Here is a 17,971-nt window from a genome sequence, read left to right as displayed (position 1 = left end):
ACGCACAGCCCAAAAAAAGTAAAGGAAAAAAGAAGTTGAGAAACGGGGAGAAGAGGAGGGAAATTGGAAGAGTTAGAGGAAGACTGCGAATCTGGGTATAACAACTTTGCTCCAACAGTGGTAGGGATATACAATTTTCTTTCGGAAGAGAATTACAAGGTATTTTTGCTTAATTAGTTGATTCTTCTATTGCCATTTTCCATAGAATTAAGTAGACATAGTATTTGGACTTTGGAGCAATAATTCTATTCAACTGGCCATATTATTTTCTTTGTTTCTTCATCGGCTTGTACTTTTAGCTGCCCATTGTGTACATCTTACAGTGGACTTTTGGTGCAGGGAGGGGTGTGTGTGTGGGGAGGGGGGTGTGTGTTGTGTACATCTTATAGTGGACTTTTGGTTTCCTAATACATTCTATTACATACAGTTCAAAGAAAACCCAATAAACAATAGTTCTAATCAACTGGAGTAAGAGATTAAGAAGCTTCACAGAAATTTCCTACTACTATTTATATTCAATAAAAAATTGTACCACATATAATACTATATATATGTATAGTATTATATATATGAGTTGACTAGATCCAATAACAATAATTTTATTCAACTGGAGTACAGCCCATAGCTTTAGAATCTTTCATATATGAAGTGTAATTGCTTATGCTTCTCTCCTGTATATAATTTTTTCCTGAAATATCATCAGCTGATCTCTTACCACGACCACACTTTATCCAGAGTTCTTTTTGTTTTCATATCAACCAATTAACTGAATCCATGGCATCTTCTTCTTCTTTCGCGAGTAATTCACAGCACTGTCCTCGATGGAAGTACGATGTTTTCCTAAGTTTTAGAGGTGAAGATACTCGCAAAACGTTTACAGGGCACTTATATGAAGGCTTGAGAAATGGGGGAATATTTACCTTTCAAGACGACAAAAGGCTAGAGCATGGCGCATCCATCTCAGAAGAACTTTGTAAAGCTATCGAAGAGTCTCAAGTTGCCGTCATCATTTTCTCAAAGAATTATGCTACATCGAGGTGGTGCTTGGATGAACTAGTGAAGATTATGGAATGCAAGACTCAATTTGGACAAACTGTCATACCGGTCTTCTATGATGTGGATCCATCACATGTTCGGAACCAAAGGGAGAGTTTTGCAGAAGCATTTTCCAAACATGAATCAAAGTTTAAGGATGATGTTGAGGGAATGCAGAAGGTACAAAGATGGAGGAGTGCTTTAACTGAAGCGGCAAATCTCAAAGGTTGTGATATTCGTGCCAGGTGAGTTAAAAACACATTAGCTGGAACAGAGGGAATACTTTGCATTCAAAATCGGATGCTTCATAGCTGGAACAGAGATAATACTTTGCATTCAAATTTGGATGCTTCTATGAAGACTAGCTATACATATTCTATACCTCAAAAATGAGTTAAACAGAATCCTTAAATAAATTTTTCATATTTTCTAAAAGAAGATTGATGGTTGATTATATATGCTTCTATAAGTAAGAAGACGTAGCTTATCAGTTTAATTACTCAATTATATTGTTACATAGATACTATTTTGATTGGTTCTTCAAGAGTTTGATTTATGTGTCCTTTTTATCATTATTATGCACTATACAGTGTGAAAACTTCTTGTTATTGACTTTCTTACCTGTATATATCAACAATGTTCTTATTTTTTGTAGGATTGAATCAGATTGTGTTCAGCAAATCGTTAACCAAATTTCCAAGTTATGCAAGTTTTCTTTGTCTTACTTGCAAGATATTGTGGGAATAAATCCACATTTAGAGGAAGTAAAATCCCTACTACAGATAGAAATCAATGATGTTCGGATTGTGGGGATCTGGGGCATGGGAGGAGTTGGTAAAACGACAATAGCAAGGGCTATTTTTGATACTCTCTCATATCAATTTGAAGGTACTTGTTTCCTTGCGAATGTTAAAGAAAACAAATGTGGAATGCATTCTTTGCAAAATATCCTTCTCTCAGAACTGTCAAGGGAAAACGCTAATTACGTGAATAATAAGGAGGACGGAAAGCAGCTGATGGCTCGTAGACTTCGTTCTAAGAAGGTTTTAGTTGTGCTTGATGACATAGATCACAGAGACCATTTGGAGTACCTAGCAGGGGATCTTGGTTGGTTCGGCAATGGCAGTAGAATTATTGCAACAACAAGAGACAAGCATTTGATTGGGAAGAAGGACGCATTATATGAAATGACTACACTAGCTGACCATGAAGCTATTCAATTGTTCAATCGATACGCTTTTAAGGAAGATGTTCCAGATGAGTTCTTTGAGAAGCTAACGCTGGAGGTAGTAAGTCATGCTAAAGGCCTTCCTTTAGCGCTGAAAGTGTGGGGTTCTCTCTTTCATAAGAGAAATATAACTGAGTGGAGAAGTGCTATACTGCAAATGAAAAAACACTCTAATTCAGAAATTGTTGACAAGCTCAAAATTAGTTATGATGGATTAGAGCCCGTGGAACAGGCGATATTTTTAGATATAGCATGCTTCTTACGAGGGAGAGAAAAGAATGAGATCATACAGATTCTTGAGAGCTGTGAATTTGGAGCTGATATCGGATTGCGTGTCCTAATTGACAAATCTCTTGTGTTCATCTCCGAAAAAGATACGATTGAAATGCATGACTTAATACAAGATATGGGTAAACATGTAGTGAACATACAAAAGGATCCGGGAGAACGTAGCAGACTATGGCTCGCTGAAGATTTCGAAGAAGTGATGATCAACAATACGGTAAGTAGGCTAAACACTGCAGTAATATTCAATTTCTATTTTTCATATCCCAAAGTCATAAAGGGTCAGTCAGTTTCAATTAGATGTTCTTCTTGCTTCATATTCTTGCACAAAAGTCATTTTAATTGTTTGTTTTAGTAAGAGAAGAAAAAGTAACATTAATTGCCGTCAAAAAGGCACTTAGCGTTGCCTAATCCGTTATACTGATGTTATTAAGCCATGAATTAGTCTAGTAGCCACTTAATCTGTTTAATCCATCATTCTTCTGATTAACTTGAAATTTGTATGACATTTTATACATATATAATAACTCAATAGGTGTCACGACCCAAAAATCTCTCCAAAGGAGTTGTGATGGCACTTAGTCTCTAAACTAGGTAAGCCTAATATTAACTGAAATAACATTGATATTTATTAAGTTAAAATGGAATTTCTCTAAACAATTTACCATCCCCAAAACCGGTAGTACAAGTCATAAGCTTTTCTAAGAGTAGTTATATAAAATAAATACATCACAGTTCCGAACAAAAGGAACATATGAAAATAAGTACAAATTGAAGGTGACTCCGAGGACCGCGAAGGCTGCAACAGGTTTACCTCGAGTCTCCACTGCAACGAACAGCTACTATCGATCAAATACCTGGATCTGTACACAAAAATGTACAGAAGTGTAGTATCAACACAACCGACCCCATGTGTTGGTAACTGCCTAGCCTAACCTCGGCGAAGTAGTGACGAGGCTAGGACCAGGCTACCAAATAAACATGTGCAATATAGCGTACAAAATAATAGGAAGCATATAACAATGGTGGCAACAATGATCAACCAGTAATATAAATAGCAGGCAACAAGAACAAAATAAATGTTTCCCAACAAATAATAATTACAAGTGCAATCAATTTAATCAAGTCCTTCAAATATAAATCTTTCGCCTATAAATCCTTCAAGTAATAATCTCTAAGATAATATGCTTTTCAATAAATATATTTCGAATATATTTCCTATCGAGTAAAAGTCACCTTGTGATGCCTCATTTCATAATCATAAATAATATAGGGCTTAACCCACTTTCATAATTTCACGACACCTCGTGCCCACATATTTCTGTCTCATTTTGCGCAACAATATCCTCATATTACTCAGTTAATAGGTTTCATAACCCAATACAATTAAGAATTCTCAAGGAGCCTCATTCACTTAACATAAAGTAGAGTACATCTGCCAACCCAAATATGAAGTTAACAAGAACAGATGAAGTTATTTTTAGAAATCATTTGATAAAGAAAATACCCTTTTAAATTAAAGTACAATATCGAATGAATTATTATTATCTTTAATACGAGAAATCAATAAATCAAAACATAGAAGAAATTCCCTTTTAAGTAAAGTACAACCTCAAACGGTTTAAGGAAAATTAAGTTGAAAATCAATTGAGTTAAAAATGTAACAATTGTTGAAATTTAAAGTATTGAATATATATAAAACAATAGGGCGAGGTATTGTCACCCCTATGAATTCCCACACAAAGGATCACCGTCGTAAAGGAATCTAAACCATTAAAACACTTGAACTGATAACAACAATTACAACGGAGACAAAATAATCACGAAAGGAGTACAACTCAATGCATAGATAACAACCGGGGATCTCACAGGATACCGTCCTGTAGTCCCAAATGTAAATACTCGGGGATCTCTCAGTATCCTCCGTATATGAGCTAGGGATCTCTTGGTATCTCGAGGATCTCTTGGTATCCTCAATATATGAGCTGGGGATCTCTTGGTATCCCGAGGATCTCTTGGTATCCTCAATATATGTGTCGGGGATCTCTTTGTATCCTCAATATATGTGCTGGGGATCTCTTGGTATCCCGAGGATCTCTTGGTATCATCAATATAAGAGTGCAGGGGGATCTCCCGGGATATCGTCTCGTAGTCCCAAAGTAAACAAACAACGCAACGAACAGAATCAACAGTTACATCACAACAGAAGGATCGAACATCACCGCAATACATATAACAACAACAAATGACAATAATACAAGGTAAGACAAGTAAATCAACTCAGGGGCTGTAAATCACAAGAAAATGGTAGAACCAGCTCAAGGGAATAACCATAGAAACGAATACGGGCATAAAATAAACAGTTCAATAACGGGAAAACTAACACGTAGCAACGATCCCACAATATACAAGTCAATAATAAGGAAATCAACACGAGTCAAATAGTTATGAAAATGTAACATAACAATAGGAAAGGCAAAACTCTTCAGTTAAGTCAAATATGAGTCACATTAATCAAAGTATAAGACTCACGGGCATGCTTGACACCAACGTTTAGATACTCGTCACCATGCCTATACGTCGTACTCGACAAATAACACATAACAATTATGACACAACTCCTAATCCCTCAAGCTAAGGTTAGATCAAACACTTACCTCGCTTTGCAACCAATTTAGTTCACTAGTAGGCCTTTTCCTCGATTATCCAACTTTGAATGGCTTGAATCTAGCCAAAAATAATTCGATACAGTCAACAAAATTATAGAAATCGATCCCATATGAAAATATTAATTTTTCCAATAAAATTCGAAATTAACTCAAAAATCGCCCGCGGGGCCCACGTATTAGAATCCGGCAAAAGTCATGAAATATGAACGTCCATTCCAATACAAATTCAACCATACCAATTTTATCAAATTCCGATAACGAATCGACCTCCAAATCTAAAATTTTCATTTTTGAAAGGTTTACAATTTTTCTCCAATTTCTTCCATTTGATTCACTAATTTTTGATGAAAATAACCATGGAATCATTAAAAATAATCACTTTTGGATATAGAACACTTTCCCCAATCCATATGGTGGAAATCGCTTCAATCCGAGCATAGCTCCAAAAATGAGAAGAAAACTCGGACAGCTCGATTTATACACTGTCCAGCATTTTCGCTTCTACGGTACTGTTCACCATAGGTGTGGTTTACTGTTCACCGCAGATGCGGGATCGCTGTTCACCGCAGATGCGGTACTGTTCATCGCATCTGCGAAAATACCAGCAAGTGCCCAGAAAATTGCAGCAGTTTTTTATTTCACTAAAAATGCTCTAACTCCATCATACGAATTCGGAATTCGACGATTCTTGTTCCTATGAGTCACAAATAATAATACGAACCTATTCCTTCTATCGAAACATAATTTGGAGCTCATTTGCTCAGTGCAATACCCGTTTCGCTCGTTAAACAATTAACTCATGTTTCGTGTCAAAAACCCAATCGCGACTTGATGAAATTAGACCAAACTTTCCAGATCACTCTTATAATTCATTATTAAAATTTTGGAAGTCTCGAAATCAAGTTTCGATCTCTAGAACTAAAAATGGTCCTTTGGATCACTACGTGCTTATGCTCAAAGCACCGAACTCTTCCAAAAAAATTCTTCCAAATTCATCTGAGCCCCGTGGGATCCCAATGAAGTATACTAACAAGTCCCATTAACATGACACAAACTTAGCCGATGCCTCAAATTACATTGAACGACACTAAAACATGAATCGGACCCCAATTCAAGCTTATTCAAAACTAACAAATTTCAAATTCCACATTCGATGCCGGTACCTATCAAATCAATTCCGATTGACCTCAAATTTTACATACAAGTCATAAATGACATAACAGAGGTGTTCAAATTTCCAGAATCGAATTTCGATCCCGATATCAAAAAGTCAACTCCCCAGTCAAACTTTCCAAAAATCTTCTATTTTTCCAACTTTTGCCAAAATGTGTTAAATTGTCCTACGGATTTCCAAATCCAAATCCGAGCATATGCCCAAGTCCGGAATTGCCGTATGAAGCTATTGGAGTTATCAAAATTCTATTCCGGAGTCGTTTGCTCAAAAGTCAAACTCCGGTCTACTCTTTTCATTTAAGCTTCCAAAATGAGACTTATTCTTTCATTTAAATTCTGAATCTTCCAAAAATCAAGTTCTACCACACATGCGGGTCATAATGCATATTATGAAGCTTCTCGAGGTTTTAAGCCGTTGAACGAGACGCTAATTCTTAAAACGACAGGTCGGGTCGTTACAATAGGGATTCTTGTTACCATTGAATATTTTTTTATGTTAAAAAACTGCTACAATTTATTGGTATTTTTTCAATTAATTTTTCTATCATTGCATGAAAAACTTTACTTGACTATAAAGAAGTTTTCAGAAATATATTATTACTGACATTTGAAGCTATACTTTGTAAGCTAATGATCTTTTTACCAGGGGACAAAGGCAATGGAAGCAATTTGGTTTCTTTATTTAAAAGGACTATCTTTTACCAGAGAGGGCATGAAAAATATGAAAAGGCTTAGGATATTATATATACGTGATGGGTCACAGAATATCTGGGCTGACTCCATTTGCCATAATGGCTCCATGGAGTATTTGCCCAACAACTTGCGTTGGTTTGTCTGGTTTTGCTATCCTTGGGAGTCATTGCCATCTACATTTGAACCCAAAAAGCTCGTTCATCTTGAACTCCAGTCCAGTTCACTGCGTTATTTATGGACGGAAATAACGGTATAATAGCTGAATTCTACTTTACTTTCATTTTTCTCTCTAACTATCTTTATCCTTTATTAATGAGCAAATATTATTGCTTTCACCCGTTTTATGTTTGTCCTAGAATTATGATGCACGTCTTTAAATGAAAAAAAGCTTATTAATTTCATAAACTGTAGCACTTGGTAAAGTTGTCTGTGTGTGACCTATAAGTCACAGGTTCGAACCGTGGAATCGGCCATTGATGCTTGTATCAGGGTAGCCTGCATACATCACACCCCTTGGGGTGCGGCCCTTCCCCGGACCCTGCGTGAATGCGGGATGCTTCGTGCACCGGGTTGTGCCTTAATTCCATAAACTCAAATTAATGCATTTTATTTTATTTTGGGTTGTTCTCAGAGTATTGCTCTGGCATCTTTATGTCCTTGTTTTCCAAATCTTCTCATCACTATTTTAACTAAAAAGCTCAATAAACTCATTCAAACCTTTTCTGAACAGCATTTGCCGTCTCTAAGAAAGCTAAGTCTCAGTTGCTGTGTAAGCCTAATGCAAACACCAGATTTCACGGGAATGCCAAATTTGGAGTATTTGGATTTGAGTCTTTGCAGTAATTTTGAAGAGCTTCACTACTCCCTGGGATGTTGCAGAAAACTTGTCGAGTTAAATTTGATTTGGTGTGATGGCCTTAAGAGGTTTCCATGTGTTAACGTGGAATCTCTTGAACATCTGGAACTGCATGGTTGCTCCAGTTTACAGAAATTTCCAGAAATGAAAAACCTATCATCTATTCAGTACCAAACTCATATTACCAATCTAGACTTGAGCTTCTTAACAGACCTTGCAACTCTTCCAAGCAGCATCTGTAGGTTGAAAAATTTGGTTAGTCTAGATGTGTCATTTTGTTACAGACTTGAAAGCTTGCCCGAAGAGATAGGAGATTTAGAAAACTTGGAGAATCTTGATGCTAGCAGTACCCTAATATCACGGCCTCCCACTTCCATCGTCCGTTTGAACAAACTTAACTCCTTGGCTTTTGCAAAAGGAAAATCAGATAATGGTCAAGTTGCAGTTTACTTTGTGTTCCCTCCCGTGGCTGAAGGGTTACGGTCATTGGAATTTTTGAATCTCAATTACTGCAATCTAATAGATGGAGGACTTCCAGAAGACATTGGCTGCTTATATTCTTTGAAAGAGTTGTATCTCAGGGGAAACTATTTTGAGCATTTGCCTCAAAGCATGGCTCAACTCGGTGCTCTTCGATCCTTGGACTTATCATATTGTTATAGGCTTAAAGAGTTGCCAGATTTCATGGGAATGCCAAATTTGGAAACTTTGAATCCATTATATTGTATGAATCTTGAAGAGGTTCCTCATTCCATAGGAGTTTTTGAAAAGCTCGCTGAATTGACTTTGACTGATTGTGAACGCCTTAAGAGGGTTCCAACTCTGTGGATCGATTCCCTTAAATGTCTGCAGCTAAAAAAATGCTCTAGTTTAGAATATTTTCCTGATATCCGCGGAAGCATGAAATTGGAGTTAGAGATTCACATGCTAGGCAGCGTGATAAGGGATCTTAATTCGTTCTATAATTCGTTTCAACTTACCTTGTATCAGAATGACATCTCTATTTCAGATTCCTTGTCACAAAGAGTGTTTACCATTTTGCATAAAGGGAAGAGGATTCCCAAGTTGGTTCCGCCTTCAGGGAATGGTTAGTAGTGTATCAGTCAATTTGCTTGAAAATTGGTATGTACGCGATAACTTCTTGGGATTTGCTGTATGTTACTCTGGCTGCTTAATTGACACCACAGCTCACTTGATTCCCTTTTGTAATGATGGGATGTTGGCGATGACCTTGGAACTAGGTTTTTTCTACCATTTAGAATGTGATGAGGAATCTACTATTCATCCTTTTAAAAAAAAATGGGATGGAGAATCTACTATTCATTTTTTCTTGGTACCTTTTGCTAGTTTATGGGATGCATCTAAGGCAAATGGCAAAACACCAAATGACTATGGGATTATTAGGCTATGGTTTTCTGGAGCAATGAAGGAGTTTGGATTTCGTTTGTTGTATAAAGATGAACTTGAGATCGAGGCCTTGTTACAAATGAGGGAAAATAATGATGAGTCAGCAGAACGTTGCACTGGGATAAGGAGGAGCAGATATGACAATGAAGCCAGTTGCTCCTCTGGTAAGAAACAAAGGTCACATTCTAATATTCAGGGCAGCTCTGTCTTTGAGAATTTGCAGCAACAAGTAGAGCCGCCAGTCTCTTCAGAAATTTTGAGGCTCAATCGTTCATTCCCAGAAATTTTTCCTAGTTGGCGGTGAAATTGTGTTCTCGCTTTTTATGTAATTCTCTCCTTCTATTAGCTACTGTCTTCTTTCAAACCAATAAACTTTTTATTTTTCATTCTTTCTTACTTTTTCCTTTTTCGTTTTCTTTCCCCTATTACAGGAGCTCATCAATGGGTGATGTACATATCAACAATGAGTTTTTTCAATTGATTCTCCATCTTGTCTCCGCTTGTTTTGACCCATGATTAACCATGGTGAGTTAAAGGATTCCAACAAGTATAATTTTCCATGATTAACCATTCTCATTGTCAGCTTTTTCATTTGATTTCTCTGCACCATGCTACATGTTTGATCTAATTAAGGTTGCGCTATATATCTTCAAGGTCATGAAATTAATACTAACATATGGTTTATGCTGCATTTTCAATTTTGCGACATATGGTCTTTCAAGATCTAATTCACATGCTCGAAACGCAAACCAAGGTGGAGATTGAAAATGTTGGTTTATGTTTAGTTAACAATGGCATGCTGAAAATGTTGGTTTATGTTTAGTCAACAATGGCATGCCAATTGGAAGAGTTGGTGGAAAGAGTTGGTGTGGATGCTAGGAGGAAGCTTCCTCCTTTGATGTCACCCATGACATCAAGAGGAGGTAGTTTGATGTCACCAATGACATCAAGAGGAGGTCTTTACCTCTATAAATAGATGCACTCCTTCACTTGTAGAAATCATCCCAAAATAATACAATACATTGTAGTGAGTAGAGAGTTAAGAGAGAAATTCTCTTAAGTGTAATTGAGAATTCTCCCCTTCCTTTGTTAATATTAAAAGGGCAATTGTTCTCTGGTGGACGTAGGATTATTTTGATCCGAACCACGTTAAATCTTGTGTTCTTTCTTTTACGTTTCCGCTAACAATTGGTATCAGAGCGACAGGATTCTTTAACGATCCAAGGAGAAAGAACAAGCAAATATGAGTTCCATGAAGTTTGAAATTGATAGATTCAATGGACGCAACAACTTCAATATCTAGAAGATCCAGATGATGGCGTTACTGCGGAGGGAAGGTTCAATCCATGCTATTGACGGAAAGTATCCTACGGATATATCAGCTCCCGACAAGGAGAAGATTGAAGGGGATGCATTGAGTGCAATCCAACTATCCCTTGCACCTAACGTGCTTTGTGAAGTGAGTACGGGGACCGAAGAGACGGCCAAACAGTTGTGGGAAAAGCTAGAAGGGCTATACCAAGACCGATCAGTGACAACAAGAATGTTGTTACAACGGCGTCTTCACACATTTAAGATGGGGTCAGGTACTTCGTTACAAGATCATTTAGATGCGTTTAATAAACTTGTCATGGACTTACAGATTGCAGGAATTAAAAGGGAGGAGGAGACGCTTGCATGTGCTTTGCTATTTTCATTGACTTCAGGATATCGTGATATTGAGAATTCAATGATGTATAGCAAGGAGCCTATCAGGCTTGAGCAAGTGCGGCAGGCACTTAACTCTAGTGATGTGCGGAGGCACATTGAAGGAGATAGAGATGACCAGGCAAGTGGCCTCTTTGTAAGAGGCCGGACTAGCCAACAGGGAAAGACCAAATCAAAGCACAGATCAAAGTCTCGTGTGAACAAGAAGAATACAGAGTGTTGGGGTTGTGGCAAGAAGGGGCACTTTGAACGAGATTGCCCAATGTCAAAGTCCAAGGAAAAGGCGAGTGTATCTACAGTTGAACAGGTACATAATTTTGATAATGATTATGTACTAACAACATCGTGTAATAATAATAGTAGTTATGAAAACAAATGGGTGTTAGACTCTGCTTGTACTCTGCATATGACGTTCCGAAAAGACTGGTTTAGCAGCTACGAGAAAAGTGGAGGAACCGTAGTAATGGGCAATAATGCAACTTGTGCAATAGTTGGCATTGGCTCAGTTCGGGTTCGCTGCCATGACGGAATCGTGAGGACTATTACACAAGTCCGTCATGTTCCTGATCTGAAGAAGAATTTGATCTCCTTGGGTACTCTGGATGAACAAGGCTACAGGTACATGAGCGAAGCAGGAACTATGAAGGTGACTAAAGGTTCTTTAGTCATGCTGAAAGGCAAGCTGGAGAACGGCCTTTACACATTGGCCGGAAGCACCATTGTTGGCTTTGCAAATGCATCTACAGTGCAGTTATCTAATGATGACAAGGCAAGACTATGGCACATGAGACTGGGTCATATGAGCGCACGTGGACTGGAGATGTTGAGCAATCGTAAACTTTTGGAAGGTGAGAAGATCAACACGCTTGACTTCTGTGAGCACTGCGTTCTAGGGAAGCAGAAGAAGGTCAGCTTCAGCACTGGCAAACACAAGACAAGAGGAGTGCTAGACTACATCCATTCAGATTTATGGGGTCCTTCTAAACTTCCATCGAAGGGCGGAAAGAGGTATCTTCTCATTTTTATTGATGATTTCTCACGAAAGGTTTGGGTGTATTTTTTGAAGGCAAAAAGTGATGCTTTTGAAGCATTTAAAGAGTGGAAGATTTTGGTTGAAAATCAAATGGAGCGGAAAATCAAGTATCTTCGCACAGACAATGGCTTGGAGTTTTGCAATGAAGAGTTTAATGAATTCTGCAAGGTTCATGGGATCTCAAGACATAGGACTGTCAGGCATACCCCACAGCAGAATGGAGTTGCCGAGAGAATGAACAGAACTCTTCTTGAAAAGGCTCGTTGTATGCTCCTACAAGCCAAAATGTCCAAAGTATTTTGGGCTGAAGCAGTTCACACTGCTGCTCATATTGTCAATCGATCTCCAGCATCGGCAATTGACTTTAAGACTCCGAATGAGGTATGGTCAGGTGAACCCTCTAACTATTCATACTTACGAGTATTTGGGTGTCCAGCTTATTATCACGTTAATGAAGGAAAGCTTGAACCAAGGGCTAAGAAGGCCATATTCGTAGGGTATGTGGATGGAGTAAAAGGGTACAAACTTTGGTGTTTGTCTTTACTCAAATTTATAGTTAGTAGAGATGTCACCTTCGATGAATCCTCTATACTTGATCCCCGTAAAGTTTCCGTGGAGTTTTCAGGAAACAAGAACAACGAGCAGGTGGAGCTTCCGGTGGAGCTTGCCAAGGAAAAGGATCAAGAGACTCAGGTTAAAGATGAGTCAGAAGATGTAGGCGTTGAAGAACTTGCTGTCAATGAACCATACACAATTGCGAAGGGGAGGGAGAAGAGGCAGACACGAGAACCGGAACGCCTTATAAATCAAGCAAACTTGATTGCATATGCGTTCGTAGCTGCACAAGAAGAGATTAAAGATCTGGAGCCCTCCTCGTATATTGAAGCAACTTCTTGCAAGGATGCCGCACAATGGCGGTTAGCCATGACTGAAGAGATGGAGTCTCTTCACAAGAATCAGACATGGGTCTTAGTGAAAAGACAAAAGGGGAAGAGGACAGTTGGATGCAAGTGGGTCTACCGAAAGAAAGAGGGAATTCCTGAAGTGGAAGATGCTAGGTTCAAGGCGAGATTGGTTGCAAAAGGTTTCAGCCAAAAGGAGGGAATTGACTACAATGAGATTTTCTCTCCGGTCGTGAAGCATAGCTCAATTCGCGTGCTACTAGCATTGGTTGCACAATTTGACTTGGAGCTTCAACAGCTTGATGTCAAAACTGCTTTCTTACACGGTGATCTAGAAGAGACAATCTATATGGATCAACCTGAAGGTTTCCTAGCTGAGGGAAAAGAAGATCACGTATGCCAACTAAAGAAGTCTTTGTATGGTTTGAAGCAATCCCCTAGACAGTGGTACAAGAGGTTTGATGCATTCATGACTACACATGAATTCTCAAGGAGTGCATTTGATAGTTGTGTGTATCACAAGAAGATGTCTGGTAACTCAATGATTTATTTACTGTTGTATGTTGATGATATGCTTATTGCTGCTAACAACATTACAGAGATAAATGCTTTGAAGAAACTATTGAGTAAGGAATTTGACATGAAGGATTTAGGAGCTGCAAAGAAAATCCTTGGTATGGAGATTTCAAGAGAAGACGATGTTGTACATCTTTCTCAGAAGAGGTATATTGAAAGGGTTCTCGAAAGATTCAATATGCAAACGTGCAAGCCTGTAAGTACACCATTAGCTCCTCATTTTAAACTTTCAGAGTCACAAATGCCTCAGTCCGAGGATGAGGTGGAGCATATGTCAAAGATTCCTTATGCCAGTGCAGTTGGTAGTATTATGTATGCTATGGTATGCACACGTCCAGATATTGCTCAATCTGTAAGTGTGGTAAGTAGATACATGTCTAACCCAGGAAAGAGGCATTGGGAAGTTGTCAAGTGGATATTGAGATATCTCAAAGGAGCTTCTGGTGTTGGTCTTACCTTTCGAAAAAAGTGGTACACAGGTATTTCAATTCTCGGTTATGTGGATTCTGACTATGCAGGAGATCTTGACAGAAGAAGGTCCACAACTGGATACATCTTTACCCTCGTTGGCAGTGCCGTCAGTTGGAAGTCGACTTTGCAGTCGATTGTCGCTTTGTCTACGACAGAAGCAGAATACATGGCAGCAGCGGAGGCGGTAAAGGAAGCTATCTGGTTGAAAAGTTTAGTAGCGGAATTGAGTTTGGTTCAGCTGGAATCAACTCTTAGATGTGATAGTCAGAGTGCTATTCATCTAATGAAAAATCAGAGATTTCATGAGCGCACTAAACACATTGATGTCAGATTTCATTTTATTCGAGATGTTATTGATGAGGGAACTATCAAGGTCGTGAAGGTTATCACAGACGATAATGCTGCAGACATGTTGACCAAGATAGTCCCGCTCGCTAAGTTTGCACACTGCAAGGACTTGGCGGGGGTGTGCATCAACTGATGCAACTCCGAAGAGAACAATTGCTAGGTGGAGGTGGTATGTTCAACAATGGTTTGATTCTTCTTGTTTCTTACAACGGGGTTGCCCAGTAAGCTTAGAAGTTTTGGCCAGAGTTGTTCACACGCTCGAAACGCAAACCAAGGTGGAGATTGAAAATGTTGGTTTATGTTTAGTTAACAATGGCATGCTGAAAATGTTGGTTTATGTTTAGTCAACAATGGCATGCCAATTGGAAGAGTTGGTGGAAAGAGTTGGTGTGGATGCCAGGAGGAAGCTTCCTCCTTTGATGTCACCCATGACATCAAGAGGAGGTAGTTTGATGTCACCAATGACATCAAGAGGAGGTCTTTACCTCTATAAATAGATGCACTCCTTCACTTGTAGAAATCATCCCAAAATAATACAATACATTGTAGTGAGTAGAGAGTTAAGAGAGAAATTCTCTGAAGTGTAATTGGGAAATCTCCCCTTCCTTTGTTAATATTATAAGGGCAATTGTTCTCTGGTGGACGTAGGATTATTTTGATCCGAACCACGTTAAATCTTGTGTTCTTTCTTTTACGTTTCCGCTAACAATTATTCCATGCTTAAAAAATTACTTCATTTAGCTGCATGTTTGTTAAATTGGAAAGAAGCTTAATTCTATTTATTGTCAAATTAAATCATCTAAAGATTTGTGCAGTATGAGGATTCTAATTTTGGCATCTTTTAAATATATCTCCATTTCATGGTTTTAAAATTCCATAAATGAAGTTTCCTGGATGTTTCATTATTCATTTTTCCACAACTTTCTAGTCAAACGGATTGGTTTCCTTCTCTGCATGGGAAATTCATGAACAAATATTAAAGAAAAATCAAGAATCATCTTTTTGGGACTATAGGTAAGAAACTCATTTATTTTCCAAGAAAACATTTTCCTTTGTGCCAAAATACACTCATAGAAATGTGACATTCTTTTTGGGACAGAATAAAAAGGAAATAGTGCCATATAAATTGATTCGGAAGGAGTAGTTTACACTTTACTCACCTTTTTAATGAGAATGACGGACTAGGCTTTCTCCTTAATAATTAATTATCATTTGTTTTGATGTATCATGGTTTTTGGAAAAGATGAATGTCTTAATTGTTATTAACCAATTTGATGTTCGGATTGGTTAATTGGAGTCTTTTATTAGGACATGTATCTAAACTTGTTTGGCTTTGCTGTGTGATATTTGAGCATCATTCCCCTATAGTTGACAAAAATGGCATAGTTTTCAACTTAATCTGTACATCTATACATGCTTCTATATCAAGAAGCCTCACGTACGAGGAATTTTTTATATCTTGTAAAATACATTCCCCCAAGTAGAGCATCAATTTGAGACTGAGAGCCTAATGGAAGAAAGGAATTTTCTACATCTCCATACCATCATTCCTTCAAATACTTCGCAGTTCCTGCATATGGAAATTGCTCTTACATTTAGAATTTTTATAGCAGAAGTACCAGATAAGTCATAGTATGTAGTGTCGTGCTTCCTCATTGACTACTGATTTGATCCAATCTTTGAGGGAGAAAATGAGATGAGAGGGGGAAAAAAGTCGCAAGAATTATCTTTGTGTGATTCAATCTAGTTCAGTTGCAGCCATTGCATGACTTAATATTTTCTTATCACAAGGTTGAGTAGGTCACAAGCATGTATTAGATATTTTGTTTTCTTGTATTTGTGCTATTTTACCTTCGTTTACCATCTGGCGGTTGAAAAGAAAAGTGATTCTAGGTACACGGTTGTTAGGCTCATCCAAGGCGTATCTAAGGAGGCAGCAGGGAACTTGACCGTCAAGTTAGGAAAAAGCTGGCCAAGCCTGTGCCACTTTCTTACGTCACGAGAAAGGACTATCAGAGAAGTATGGGGCCGATACGCGAAGGATCAAATCATAGAGATAGCGGATCTTAAGAGGCTAAGAAAAGGAACCTCGACAACCTAGAGATCGCGGAGTCCGCGCCGATGCTGAAAGTGAAGAAGCTTTTCTCTCCTTTCAGTCGAGCATGCCTGCCCTTTAGCACTTCCCTTCCCACAGTAGGAGTAGGAGAAAGGAAAGCGCACTCGATCATTTACCATACCGTGTCGTAAGACAAAAAGTCACTCGCAACCAATATCTTGGTGAAAGGCCTCTACTCTACGAACCAAGTCTTTCTGACAAGGCACCAGCTTTCTTTTTTGATCCCTGAGTAGCATTTCCTTTCACTGAGGAATGGGCGGATGCTTCCCCAGAAAGAATAGATTCAGGTGCTCCTTCTGATAAAATTGATGTATATGAAGGTCTTCAGATAAGTTGGAGTCGTGGATGTTGTGAATAGAAAAGGAGCCGTCGAGCTGTGGAGATAAAATAACTGCATTCACAATTGAAAGATACAACCTTAGCAGTGAGTGGTTCTGGGTGCTGGGGCTGAAGTGACAGCCAGTGGAGTATTCTGTGACATGTTGCTACTTGCGTCATATCTTGGTGCTCCATCATAATTCATTTACTGAAAGCCAGTTTTCTGCTCTTCTGAGTACCAAGTTTCAGATTTTGTCTTTGTTGTACTGATTTTCATGTGGAAAGACATATTTGGTGTTAAGGTTGTAGTTCAACTGTATCTGTTTCCTTGATCGTCTCTCTCTGCAGACGTATACTCTACAGATAAAGATTTCAGTCTGGTACTAGATGAAGATGCCTTGAAGTTCTTCTCACAAGTCCACAGAGAGAAGGCAAAGTGTTATTCCCTAAGGTAGCTACTGATCCATGAGTTTAAAAACTTTTTAATATATCGTTTTGATGCTCTCTTTGAGGACTATATTGGAGGACGCTCTGTTTTAAATTCAGATATCTCTCTTGTTGTGGCAGGGAGGTCGGGAAAATGATGAAAAAGTCAAAGATGCAGCACAACATGAGACAGTGGAGGAAGCTGGAGCGCGAGGTGAAGTTGAGTTTAGTACTCCCTCATGATCTCCTTCAGTTCTTTTATACTACTACATCCGGTTCATTTTATATGACAATGTTTGACCGAACATGGAGTCTTTAAGAAAGATAGAAGAGTTCTGTCGCGCACCAAAAGTTCCCTTTTAGACCTTATGGTTTTAAAATTGACATTTTTATGCCTATAAGAGCATGTCATTGTATCATATAAAATGGATCAGTAGGGTATGCAATAATTCATTGTTTCTAAATTTCATTATGAAATGAATTCGCATCTTCGCCTTTGTCAAATAGCTTCCATAAACCAATTGCAGATGAATGTACGCCAAGCAAGAAAACTGTGCCAAAACGGGTGGTGGATGAAAGAAGCCTTGGAACTATTAATAAATCGCCTCACATCACAAAGCAAACAGACCAAATGGAACTATTTTTGGCAGAAATTCAAAAATAGCGAGATTTACAAGTGGTTATTCAAAAATAGCCACAGTTTCAAAAGTAATCGAAATTTAGCCCCT

The 17,971-nt window shown here is 38.4% G+C and overlaps 1 pseudogene; it reads left to right on the top strand.

Moving 5' to 3' along the window:
* Positions 1–412: 412 nt before the first annotated feature.
* Positions 413–17,709, top strand: LOC107761552 (TMV resistance protein N-like; annotated as a pseudogene).
* The last annotated feature ends 262 nt before the right edge of the window (positions 17,710–17,971 follow it).

The sequence above is a fragment of the Nicotiana tabacum genome, chromosome 13 (genome assembly GCF_000715075.1).
Source record: "Nicotiana tabacum cultivar K326 chromosome 13, ASM71507v2, whole genome shotgun sequence".
Classification (NCBI taxonomy): domain Eukaryota; kingdom Viridiplantae; phylum Streptophyta; class Magnoliopsida; order Solanales; family Solanaceae; genus Nicotiana; species Nicotiana tabacum.
Note: the sequence above shows the minus strand (reverse complement) of the source record. Positions and strands in the feature narration are given on the sequence as shown.